Source organism: Triticum urartu, chromosome 3A (genome assembly GCF_056163025.1).
Source record: "Triticum urartu cultivar PI428250 chromosome 3A, HENAU_Tu73, whole genome shotgun sequence".
NCBI classification, from domain to species: Eukaryota; Viridiplantae; Streptophyta; class Magnoliopsida; order Poales; family Poaceae; genus Triticum; species Triticum urartu.
In genome coordinates this window covers 535,435,309-535,447,553 of record NC_141875.1, presented here as the reverse complement: position 1 = coordinate 535,447,553, position 12,245 = coordinate 535,435,309, and the positions used below count along the sequence as shown (strand labels likewise).

The window sequence follows — 12,245 nt, the reverse complement described above, 5'->3', positions numbered from 1 at the left end:
TGGTTAAACTAATTGTTGTGATGTGAATGAGTGTATGGAAACTGGTTGTTGTGATGTGAATGAGTGTATGGAATTTCACGTGTTCTGTTCTGTATAGCATATTGTAATAAACTTATTTTAGCTGTTATTTGAATATTTTCATATGCTTTCTTAGTTTCTCTCTTCTGTCTGTTTGATAATTGGGACCCATCTGAAAACTGGAGCTGACAAAAAAAGCTGGAAATAAAAAAGAAATGGACCGCAAAATGTTGTGCGCTAGAAAATAAAAAGGCTAAATTGTAGTGCCAGGCCCATGTAGCTAACCGAAATTAACATAAAATAAATATATTAAAAGGGCTTGCCTAAAAAATAATATATGGGCTGAATCAATGGCGCAGGCCCATGTAGCTAGTGAAAATTAACAGGAAAAATAAATATTAGAAAGGCTGAATTGTTGTGCTCGGCCCATGTAAAACACCGAATTGGACCGGGCTGATTATTATCCATGTCAGCTTGCCACGCTGGATCCTACGTGGCCTGGGGAGGTTGCTAGTGACCAAAAATTTGGTCATGGAACCAACGACCTTTTACATATCACAAAGAAGGTCGCTAATTTCAGTTTACGACCGCCAGCTTTTGACCTTTTGTTTTTGGTCACAAAAAGGTCGCAAATGAAAAACAATGACCTTTCAGTGACCAATAGTGATGGTCGCAAGTTGACATATTTCTTGTAGTGTCCTAGAGAAAGCTAAGTTGAAAGATGATGGTAGCAACTACACGGACTGGGTCCGTAACTTGAGGATTATCCTCATTGCTGCACAGCAGAATTACGTCCTGGAAGCACCGCTAGGTGACAAACCCGCTGCAGGAGCAACGCCAAATGTTATGAACACTTGGCAGAGCAAAGCTGAAGACTCCTCGATAGTTCAATGTGCCATGCTTTACGGCTTAGAACCGGGACTTCAACGACGTTTTGAACGTCATGAAGCATATGAGATGTTCCAGGAGTTGAAGTTAATATTTCAAGCAAATGCCAGGATTGAGAGATATGAAGTCTCCAATAAGTTCTACACCTGCAAGATGGAGGATAACAGTTCTGTCAAAGAACATATACTCACAATGTCTGGGTACCACAACCACTTGACTCAGCTGGGAGTTAATCTTCCTGATGATAGTATCATTGACAGAGTTCTTCAATCACTGCCACCAAGCTACAAGAGCTTCGTGATGAACTATAGTATGCAAGGGATGGATAAGACGATTCCTGAGCTCTTCGCAATGCTAAAGGCTGCGGAGCTAGAAATCAAGAAGGAGCATCAAGTGTTGATGGTCAACAAGACCACCAGTTTCAAGAAAAAGGGTAAAGGGGAAAAGGGGAACTTCAAGAAGAACAGCAAGCCAGTTGTTTCTCAAGTGAAGAAACCCAAGTCTGGACCTAAGCCTGAGACTGAGTGCTTCTACTGCAAAGGGACTAGTCACTGGAAGCGGAATTGCCCCAAGTATTTGGCAAAGAAGAAGGATGGCAAAGTGAAAGGTATATTTGATATACATGTTATTGATGTGTACCTTACTAATGCTCGCAGTAGTGCCTGGGTATTTGATATGAGTTCAGTTGCTAACATATGCAACTCGAAATAGGGGCTACGGATTAAGCAAAGATTGGCTAAGGACGAGGTGACGACGCGCGTGGGAAATGGTTCCAAAGTCGATGTGATCGCCGTCGGCACGCTGCCTCTACATCTACCTTCGGGGTTAGTTTTAGACCTAATAATTGTTATTTGGTGCCACTGTTGAGCATGAACATTATATCTGGATCTTGTTTAATGCGAGAGGGTTATTAATTTAAATTAGAGAATAATGGTTATTCTATTTATAAGAGTAATATCTTTTATGGTCATGCACCCTTGATGAGTGGTCTATTTTTACTAAATCTTGATAGTAGTGATACACATATTCATAGTATTGAAGCCAAAAGATGCAGCGGTGAGAATGATAGTGCAACTTATTTGTGGCACTTCCGTTTTGGTCATATTGGTATAAAGTGCATGAAGAAACTCCATTCTGAGGGACTTCTAGAATCACTTGATTATGAATCACTTGGTACTTGCGAACCGTGCCTCATGGGCAAGATGACTAAAACTTCATTCTCCAGAACAATGGAGCGAGCAACAGAGTTATTGGAAATTATACATACTGATGTATGTGGTCCAATGAACATTGAGGCTCGTGGCGGATATCGTTATTTTCTCACCTTCACAGATGATTTGAGCAGATATGGGTATATCTACTTAATGAAACATAAGTCTGAAACATTTGAAAAGTTCAAAGAATTTTAGAGTGAAGTGGAAAATCATCGTAACAAGAAAATTAAGTTTCTACGATCTGATCGTGGAGGAGAATATTTGAGTTACGAGTTTGGTCTTCATTTGAAACAATGCGGAATAGTTTCTCAACTCATGCCACCCGGAACACCACAGTGTAATGGTGTGTCCGAACGTTGTAATCGTACTTTACTAGATATGGTGCGATCTATGATGTCTCTTACTGATTTACCGCTATCATTTCGGGGTTATGCTTTAGAGACAGATGCATTCACGTTAAAAAGGGCACCATCTAAATCTGTTGAGACGACACCTTATGAACTACTGTTTGGCAAGAAACCCAAGTTGTCGTTTCTTAAAGTTTGGGGTTGCGATGCTTATGTGAAAAAACTTCAACCTGATAAGCTCGAACCCAAATCAGAGAAATGTGTCTTCATAGGATACCCAAAGGAGACTGTTGGGTACACCTTCTATCACAGATCCGAAGGCAAGATATTTGTTGCTAAGAATGGATCCTTTCTAAAGAAGGAGTTTCTCTCGAAAGAAGTGAGTGGGAGGAAAGTAGAACTTGAAGAGGTAATTGTACCTGCTCCCTTATTGGAAAGTAGTTCATCACTGACATCAGTTCCGATGATTCCTACACCAGTAAGTGAGGAAGCTAGTGATGATGATCATGAAACTTCTAATCAAGTTACTACCGAACCTCGTAGGTCAACCAGAGTGAGATCCGCACCAGAGTGGTACGGTAATCCTATTCTGGAGGTCATGTTACTTGACCATGACGAACCTACGAACTATGAGGAAGCGATGATGAGCCAGATTCCGCAAAATGGCTTGAGGCCATGAAATCTGAGATGGGATCCATGTATGAGAACAAAGTTTGGACTTTGGTTGACTTGCCCGATGATGGGCAGGCCATAGAGAATAAATGGATCTTGAAGAAGAAGACTGATGCTGACGTTAATGTTATTGTCTACAAAGCTCGACTTGTTGCAAAAGGTTTTCGACAAGTTCAAGGAATTGACTAGGATGAGACCTTCTCACCCGTAGCGATGCTTAAGTCCGTCCGAATCATGTTAGAAATTGTCGCATTTTATGATTATGAAATTTGGCAAATGGATGTCAAAACTGCATTCCTTAATGGATATCTTAAAGAAGAGTTTTATATGATGCAACCAGAAGGTTTTTTCGATCCAAAAGGTGCTAACAAAGTGTGCAAGCTCCAGCGATCCATTTATGGACTGGTGCAAGCCTCTCGGAGTTAGAATATACGCTTTGATACTGTGATCAAAGCATATGGTTTTATACAGACTTTTGGAGAAGCCTGATTTACAAGAAAGTGAGTGGGAGCTCTGTTGCATTTTTGATATTATATGTAGATGACATATTGTTGATCGGAAATGATACTGAATTTTTGAATAGCATAAAAGGATACTTGAATAAGAATTTTTCAATGAAAGACCTCGGTGAAGCTGCTTATATATTGGGCATCAAGATCTATAGAGATAGATCAAGACGCTTGATGTCTACTACACAACCTTCTTCTTGTAGATGTTGTTGGGCCTCCAAGTGTAGAGGTTTGTAGGACAGTAGCAAATTTCCCTCAAGTGGATGACCTAAGGTTTATCAATTCGTGGGAGGCGTAGGATGAAGATGGTCTCTCTCAAACAACCCTGCAACCAAATAACAAAGAGTCTCTTGTGTCCCCAACACACCCAATACAATGGTAAATTGTATAGGTGCACTAGTTTGGCGAAGCGATGGTGAAAAAAGTGCAATATGGATGGTAGATATAGGTTTTTGTAATCTAAAAATATAAAAACAGCAAGGTAGCAAGTGGTAAAAGTGAGCGTAAATGGTATTGCAATGCTAGGAAACAAGGCCTAGGGTTCATACTTTCACTAGTGCAAGTTCTCTCAACAACAATAACATAATTGGATCATATAACTATCCCTCTACATGCAACAAAGAGTCACTCCAAAGTCACTAATAGCGGAGAACAAATGAAGACATTATTGTACGGTATGAAACCACCTCAAAGTTATCATTTCTGATCGATCTATTCCAGAGTCCGTAGTAAAATAACACGAAGCTATTCTTTCCATTCAATCTATCATAGAGTTCATACTAGAATAACACCTTAAGACACAAATCTACCAAAAAACTAATGTCACCTAGATACTCCAATGTCACCTCAAGTATCCGTGGGTTTGCTTATACAATATGCATCACAGAATCTCAGATTCATCTATTCAACCAACACAAAGAACTTCAAAGAGTGCCCCAAAGTTTCTACCGGAGAGTCAAGAAGAAAACGTGTGCCAACCCCTATGCATAAGTTCACAAGGTCATGGAACTCACAAGTTGATCACTGAGGGAGTCCTGGATTAGGGGGTCTCCGGACAGCCGGACTATATCCTTTGGCCGGACTGTTGGACTATGAAGATACAAGATTGAAGACTTCGTCCCATGTCCGGATGGGACTTTCCTTGGTGTGGAAGGCAAGCTTGGCAATACGGATATGTAGATCTCCTCCCTTGTAACCGACTCTGTGTAACCCTAGCCCCCTCCGGTGTCTACATAAACTGGAGGGTTTAGTACGTAGGACAACAACAATCATACCATAGGCTAGCTTTTAGGGTTTAGCCTCTACGATCTCGTGGTAGATCAACTCTTGTAATACTCATATCATCAAGATCAATCAAGCAGGACATAGGGTATTATCTCCATCAAGAGGGCCCGAACCTAGGTAAAAACATCGTGTTCCCCGCCTCCTGTTACCATCCACCTTAGACGCACAGTTCGGGACCCCCTACCGAGATCCGCCGGTTTTGACACCGACATTGGTGATTTCATTGAGAGTTCCACTGTGCCGTCACCGTAAGGCTTGATGGCTCCTTCGATCATCGATAATGATGCGGTCCAGGGTGAGGTTTTCCTCCCCGGACAGATCTTCGTATTCGGCGGCTTCGCACTGTGGGCCAACTCGCTTGGCCATCTGGAGTAGATCGAAAGCTACGCCCCTGGCCATCAAGTCAAGTTTGGAAACTTAAACTACGCTACCGACATCCGCGGAGACTTGATCTTCGACGAATTCACACCCATGTCAGGTGCTCCGCACAATCACGACGAGCATGACGTAACTCTGCCGTCGGACAGTGTTCGGGAGATCACACCTGCAACTACTCCGGCCCTCAATCTGGAGCAAATTGCGCCATCCAAGGACGGAGGGATAGACCCCGCCATGGAGGCCGCACTCTCAGTGGCGATGGAGCCGGATACTGACTTCACCCCTTACGAGAGCCGTGTTGGCGAACAACTAGAATCGTCCCCGGCCACGGACTCCGAGCCGCCTGCGTCCGTGACTATCGAATCTGATTGGGCACCGATCATGGAGTTCACCTCCGCGGATATCTTTCAGCACTCACCTTTTGGCGACATGCTAAATTCATTAAGGTCTCTCTCCTTGTCAGGAGAACCTTGGCCGAACTATGTCCGGCTAGAATGGGATGCAGACGACGAAGAAATTCGCTCCCCACCCACCACCCACTTAGTAGCCACTGTCGACGATTTAACCGACATGCTCGACTTCGACTCCGAAGACATCGACGGTATGGACGACGATGCAGGAGACGAGCAGGAACCACCCCCCACAGGGCGCTGGACAACCACTTCACCACATGACATATACATGGTGGATACACCCAAAGAAAACAATGACGAAGAACGACATGATGCAGCGAAGAATAGCTCCCTCGAGAAGCAATCAAAGCGTCGGCGTAGGCGCCGCTCAAAATCCCACCTCGGCAAAAACTGCGATAACAATGCAAGAGAAAATAACACTCCAGTCGACTCCAGAGGAAACGACGACCACATTGACCCAGCGGCAAAGCACGATGAAACTGCAAATGGCGAACATAGTACGGATCCGATGTGTGAACACGGCGACGCCGAAGATAAACCTCATGAAACCCCCTCTGGGGAGGAAAACAATCCGGATGAAGATGCACACATCATCCCGGAAACGCACTTGGATCAAGAGAACCTCCGCAGAAGCCTTATTGCCACAGTGAGGAGTCTGAAGAAGCAGAAGCAAAGGCTTAAGGCCGCACAAAATATGCTCAACGGCAGGTGGAACAAAGTGCTCGACAACGAAGAAAAGTATGGTGAAAGTTACCACACAAAGAGCTATCCAAAGCACAAGCTATTACTTGAATTCGACGATGAGGCCTTAGAGCCCACACAGCCGAAAAATACAACGGCCAACCGACCGGATCAACCACCTTGTAGCCACGATAGAGCGGCTAACAAGGCCGCACATAAGTCAACACATGATCTACGTGAGGACTTGCGCCAAAAATCCAGTATGACCAGATCCATCTATGGATCTAGGAAGCACGCTCTGGCACAAAATCAAAACCGAATACTACAACCGTCCGATCGCCATGATGCATCCAAATACAGGGGTGCCGCACACCCCCTATGTTTCACCGATGATGTGCTGGACCACGAATTTCCAGAAGGATTCAAACCAGTGAACATAGAGGCGTACGACGGGACCACAGACCCTGGGGTCTGGATTGAGGACTTTATCCTCCATATCCATATGGCTCGCGGAGACGATCTCCACGCCATCAAGTACTTGCCCCTCAAGCTTAAAGGACCAGCTCGGCACTGGCTGAAAAGCCTCCCTGAAAACTCAATTGGAAGTTGGGAGGAGCTTGAGGATGCTTTTCGGGCTAATTTTCAAGAGACCTATGTCCGACCTCCGGATGCCCGGAGAGTCAGCCCGAAAGCTTTGGAACAGGTTTCTCACTAAGAAGAACCAAATCATCGACTGCCCGGACGCCGATGCCTTAGCAGCTTTCAAGCACAGCGTCCGAGACGAATGGCTCACCAGACACCTCGGACAAGAAAAACCGAGAACAATGGCAGCCCTGACAAGCCTCATGACGTGCTTTTGCACGGGCGAAGATAGCTGGTTAGCCCACAGTAGCACCAGCGACCCAAGCACATCCGAAGTTAGGGATGGCAATGGAAAACCATGACGCAGTAAAAGCAAGCATCGAAATAAAGAAGACAGCCTAGATAATACGGCGGTAAACGCCGGATTCAGGGGCTCTCGACCAAGTCAGCGGAAAAAGCCTTTGAAAGGCAGCAGAGGTGGACCATCTAGCCTAAACAAGATTCTAGACAAACTATGTCAGATTCATGGCACCCTAGATAAACTTGCAAATCACACCCACGGAGAATGTTGGGTCTTCAAGCAGGCCGGTAAGTTAAACGCCGAACACAAGGGGAGGGAGACACCAAGCAAAGACGAGGACGAACCTCGCCAGCAAAACACTGGAGGACAGAAAAAATTACCACCAGAGGTTAAAACAGTAAACATGATCCACGTGACAAAGAGGAGAAGCAAACACGCACTCCGAGACATACGCGCCGTAGAGCCCGTCACCCCTAAGTCCAACCCTTGGTTGGCCTGCCCGATCACTTTTGATCGCAGGGATCACCCGACAAGCATCCGACATGAAGGATTGGCTGCCTTGGTGTTAGACCCAATAATAAATGGATACCATCTCACACGAGTCCTTATGGACGACGACAGTGGTCTAAATCTGATTTATCTGGACACAGTCCGCAAAATAGGGATAGACCCGACAAAAATCAGCCACAGTAATACTACCTTCAAGGGAGTAATACCAGGCCCAGAGGCCTGCTCCACGGGCTCTCTAATACTAGAGGTTGTATTCGGTTCACCCGACAACTACCGAAGTGAGAAGTTAGACTTCGACATTGCTCCATTCCGAAGCGGCTATCAAGAACTACTCGGAAGAACAGCTTTCGCTTGTTTTAATGCGGTACCACATTACGCTTCTCTTAAGCTTAAGATGCCTGGTCCATGTGGCACCATCACAGTTGGTGGAAATATTGAGCGTTCTCTACGCACGGAAGAACGTGTGGTGGCTTTAACAGCCTAGTGATACGTCCATTTTGCATCATGCTTTTATCTCGATATTTATTGCATTATGGGCTGTTATTTCACATTATGTCACAATACTTATGGCTATTCTCTCTTATTTTACAAGGTTTACATAAGGAGGGAGATTGCCGGCAGCTGGAATTCTGGGCTGGAAAAGGAGCAAATATTTGAGACCTATTCTACACAACTCCAAAAGTCCTGAAACTCCACAGAATACCTTATAATAAATAATGAAAAATCCTCGCCAAAGTTGAAGACCAGGGGGCCCACACCCTTTCCATGAGGGTGGGGGGCGCGCCGCCCCCCTAGGGCGTGCCCCCTACCTCGTGGGCCCCCTAGTGGCTCTCGATGACCATCTTCTCCTATATGAAGTCTTTCGTCGAGAAAAAAACTAAGAAGCAACCTTTCGGGATGGAACTCCGCCGCCACGAGGCGGAACCTTGGCGGATCCAATCTAGAGCTCCGACAGAGCTGTTCTGCGGGGGAAACTTCCCTCCCGGAGGGGGAAATCATCGCCATCGTCATCACCAACGCTCCTCTCATTGGGAGAGGGCAATCTCCATCAACATCTTCATCAGCACCATCTCATCTCAAAACCCTAGTTCATCTCTTGTATCCAATTCTTGTCTCCAAGTCCGGGATTGGTGCTAGTAGGTTGCTAGTAGTGTTAATTACTCCTTGTAGTTGATGCTAGTTGGTTTAATTGGTGGAAGATCATATGTTCAGATCCTTTATGCATATTATTACCTCTCTGATTATGAATATGAATATGATTTGTGAGTAGTTACGTTTGTTCCTGAGGACAAGGGAGAAGTCTTGTTATTAGTAGTCATGTGAATTTGGTATTCGTTCGATATTTTGATGAGATGTATGTTGTCTAGCCTCTAGTGGTGTTATGTGAACGTCGACTACATAACACTTCACCATTATTTGGGCCTAGAGGAAGGCATTGGTAAGTAATAAGTAGATGATGGGTTGCTAGAGTGACAGAAGCTTAAACTCTAGTTTATGCGTTGCTTCGTAAGGGGCTGATTTGGATCCATATGTTTCATGCTATGGTTAGGTTTACCTTAATACTTTTGTTGTAGTTGCGGATGCTTGCAATAGAGGTTAATCATAAGTGGGATGCTTGTTCAAGTAAGAACAACACCCAAGCACCGGTCCACCCACATGTCAAATTATCAAAGTACCAAATGTGAATCATATGAACGTGATGAAAACTAGCTTGACGATATTACCATGTGTCCTCGGGAGCGCTTTTCCTTATATAAGAGTTTGTCCAGGCTTGTCCTTTGCTACAAAAAGGATTGGGCCACCTTGCTGCACTTTATTTACTTTTGTTACTTGTTGCTCGTTACAAATTATCTTATCACAAAACTATCTGTTACCAGTTATTTCAGTACTTGCAGAGAATACCTTGCTGAAAACCGCTTTTCATTTCCTTCTGCTCCTCGTTGGGTTTGACATTCTTACTTATCGAAAGGACTACGATAGATCCCCTATACTTGTGGGTCATCAAGACTCTTTTCTGGTGCCGTTGCCGGAGAGTGAAGCGCCTTTGGTTGGTGGAATTTTGTAAGGAAAAATTTATATAGTGTGCTGAAATTTACTGTCACTTGTTACTATGGAAAGTAATCCTCTGAGGGGCTTGCTCGGGGTATCTTCACCCCGACCAGTAGAGCAAAGAGTTGCTCCTCAACCTACTAAACATATTGAAGATGAAATTCCTTATGAGTATCCTTCGGGTATGATAGAAAAACTGCTAGCTAATCCTTTTACAGGAGATGGAACAAAGCATCCTGATGAACACCTAATATATGTGGATGAAGTTTGTGGATTATTTAAGCTTGCAGGTATACACGATGATGTTGCTAAGAAGAAGGTCTTCCCTTTATCTTTGAAGGGAGACGCATTGATATGGTATAGGCTATGTGATGATACGGGATCATGGAACTATAGAAGATTGAAATTGGAATTTCATCAAAAGTATTACCCTATGCATCTTGTTCATCGTGATCGCAATTATATATATAATTTTTGGCCTCGCGAAGGAGAAAGCATCGCTCAAGCTTGGGGGAGGCTTAAATCAATGTTATATTCATGCCCCAATCATGAGCTCTCAAGATAAATGATTATTCAAAAAATTTATGCTCGGCTTTCTGAAAACAATCGCACCATGCTCGATACTTCTAGTGTTGGCTCTTTTATGATGAAGACTATTGGATTTAGATGGGATTTATTGGATAGAATTAAACGCAGCTCTGAAGATTGGGATCTCGACAAAGGTAAGGAGTCAGGTATGACACCTAAGTTTGATTGTGTTAAATCTTTTATGGATACCAATATTTTTCGTAAATTTAGCACTTAATATAGACTTGACTCTGAGATAGTAGCTTCTTTCCGTGAATCTTTTGCTGCTTATGTTGATCTCCCCAAGGAGAAGTGGTTTAAATATCATCCTCCCATAGAAGTAAAAGTAGCAGCACCTATTAAAGTTGAAGAAAATACTTTCACTTATAATGATCCTATTGTTCCTACTTGTTATGTTGAGAAACCACCTTTCCCTGTTAGGATAAAGGATCATGCTAAAGCTTCAACTGTGGTTCGTAAAAGCAATATTAAAACATATACACCTCCTGAGCAAGTTAAAGTAGAACCTAATATTGCTATCGTTAAAGATCTCTTGTCTGATAATATAGATGGGCATGTTATTTACTTCTGTAATGAAACTGCTAGAATTGCTAAACCCCGTGATACAGATAAACCTAGACCTGTGGTAGGCATGGCTGTTATTTCTATTAAAATAGGAGATCATTGTTATCATGGCTTATGTGATATGGGTGCTAGTGCTAGCGCAATACCTATTGACTTATACAACGAAATTATGCATGACATTGCACCTGTTGAGTTAGAAGAAATTGATGTTACTATTAAACTTGCTAATAGAGATACTATTTCGCCAATGGGAATTGTTAGAGATGTTGAAGTCTTGTGTGGGAAAACTAAATATCCTGCTGATTTTCTTGTTCTTGGTTCCCCACAAGATAGCTTTTGTCCCATTATATTTGGTAGACCCTTTTTAAATACTGTTAATAGATTGCACAAGGGATGTTGTTACTGTCGGCTTAGATGATATGACTCATGAATTTAATTTCTCTAAATTTAGTAAACAACACGGTGAAGAAGAATTGCCTAGTAAGGATGAAATTATTGGTCTTGCTTCTATTGCCGTACCTCCTAGTGATCCTTTAGAACAATATTTGCTAGACCATGAGAATGATATGTTTATGAATGAAAGATGGGAAATAGATGAAGTATTCTTTAAACAAGAACCTATGCTGAAACACAATTTGCCTGTTGAAATCCTAGGGGATCCCCCTCCACCTAAGGGTGATCCCATGTTTGAGCTTAAACCGTTGCCTGATAATCTTAAATATGCTTATCTTGATGAAAAGAAGATATATCCTGTTATTATTAGTGCTAACCTTTCAGAGCATGAAGAAGAAAGATTATTGAAAACTCTGAAGAAGCACTGTGCTGCTATTGGATATACTCTTGATGATCTTAAGGGCATTAGTCCCACTCTATGTCAACATAAAATAAATTTGGAAGCAGATGCCAAACCAGTTCATGATCCTCAACGACGTCTGAATCCTAAAATGAAAGAAGTGGTAAGAAAAGAAATACTAAATCTTCTGGAGGCAGGTATAATTTATCCCGTTGCTGATAGTCAGTGGGTAAGTCTTGTTCATTGTGTCCCTAAGAAGGGAGGTATTACTATTGTTCCTAATGATAAATATGAATTGATTCCACAAAGAATTATTATAGGTTATAGGATGGTAATTGGTTTCCGCAAATTAAATAAGGCTACTAAGAAAGATCACTACCCCTTACCTTTTATCGATCAAATGCTAGAAAGGTTATGCAAACATACACATTACTGCTTTCTAGATGGTTATTCT

General features: G+C 42.9%; 1 pseudogene; it reads left to right on the top strand.

The window, feature by feature from the left end:
• Window positions 1-1,009: 1,009 nt before the first annotated feature.
• Window positions 1,010-1,945, top strand: LOC147980410 (uncharacterized; annotated as a pseudogene).
• Window positions 1,946-12,245: the final 10,300 nt, after the last annotated feature.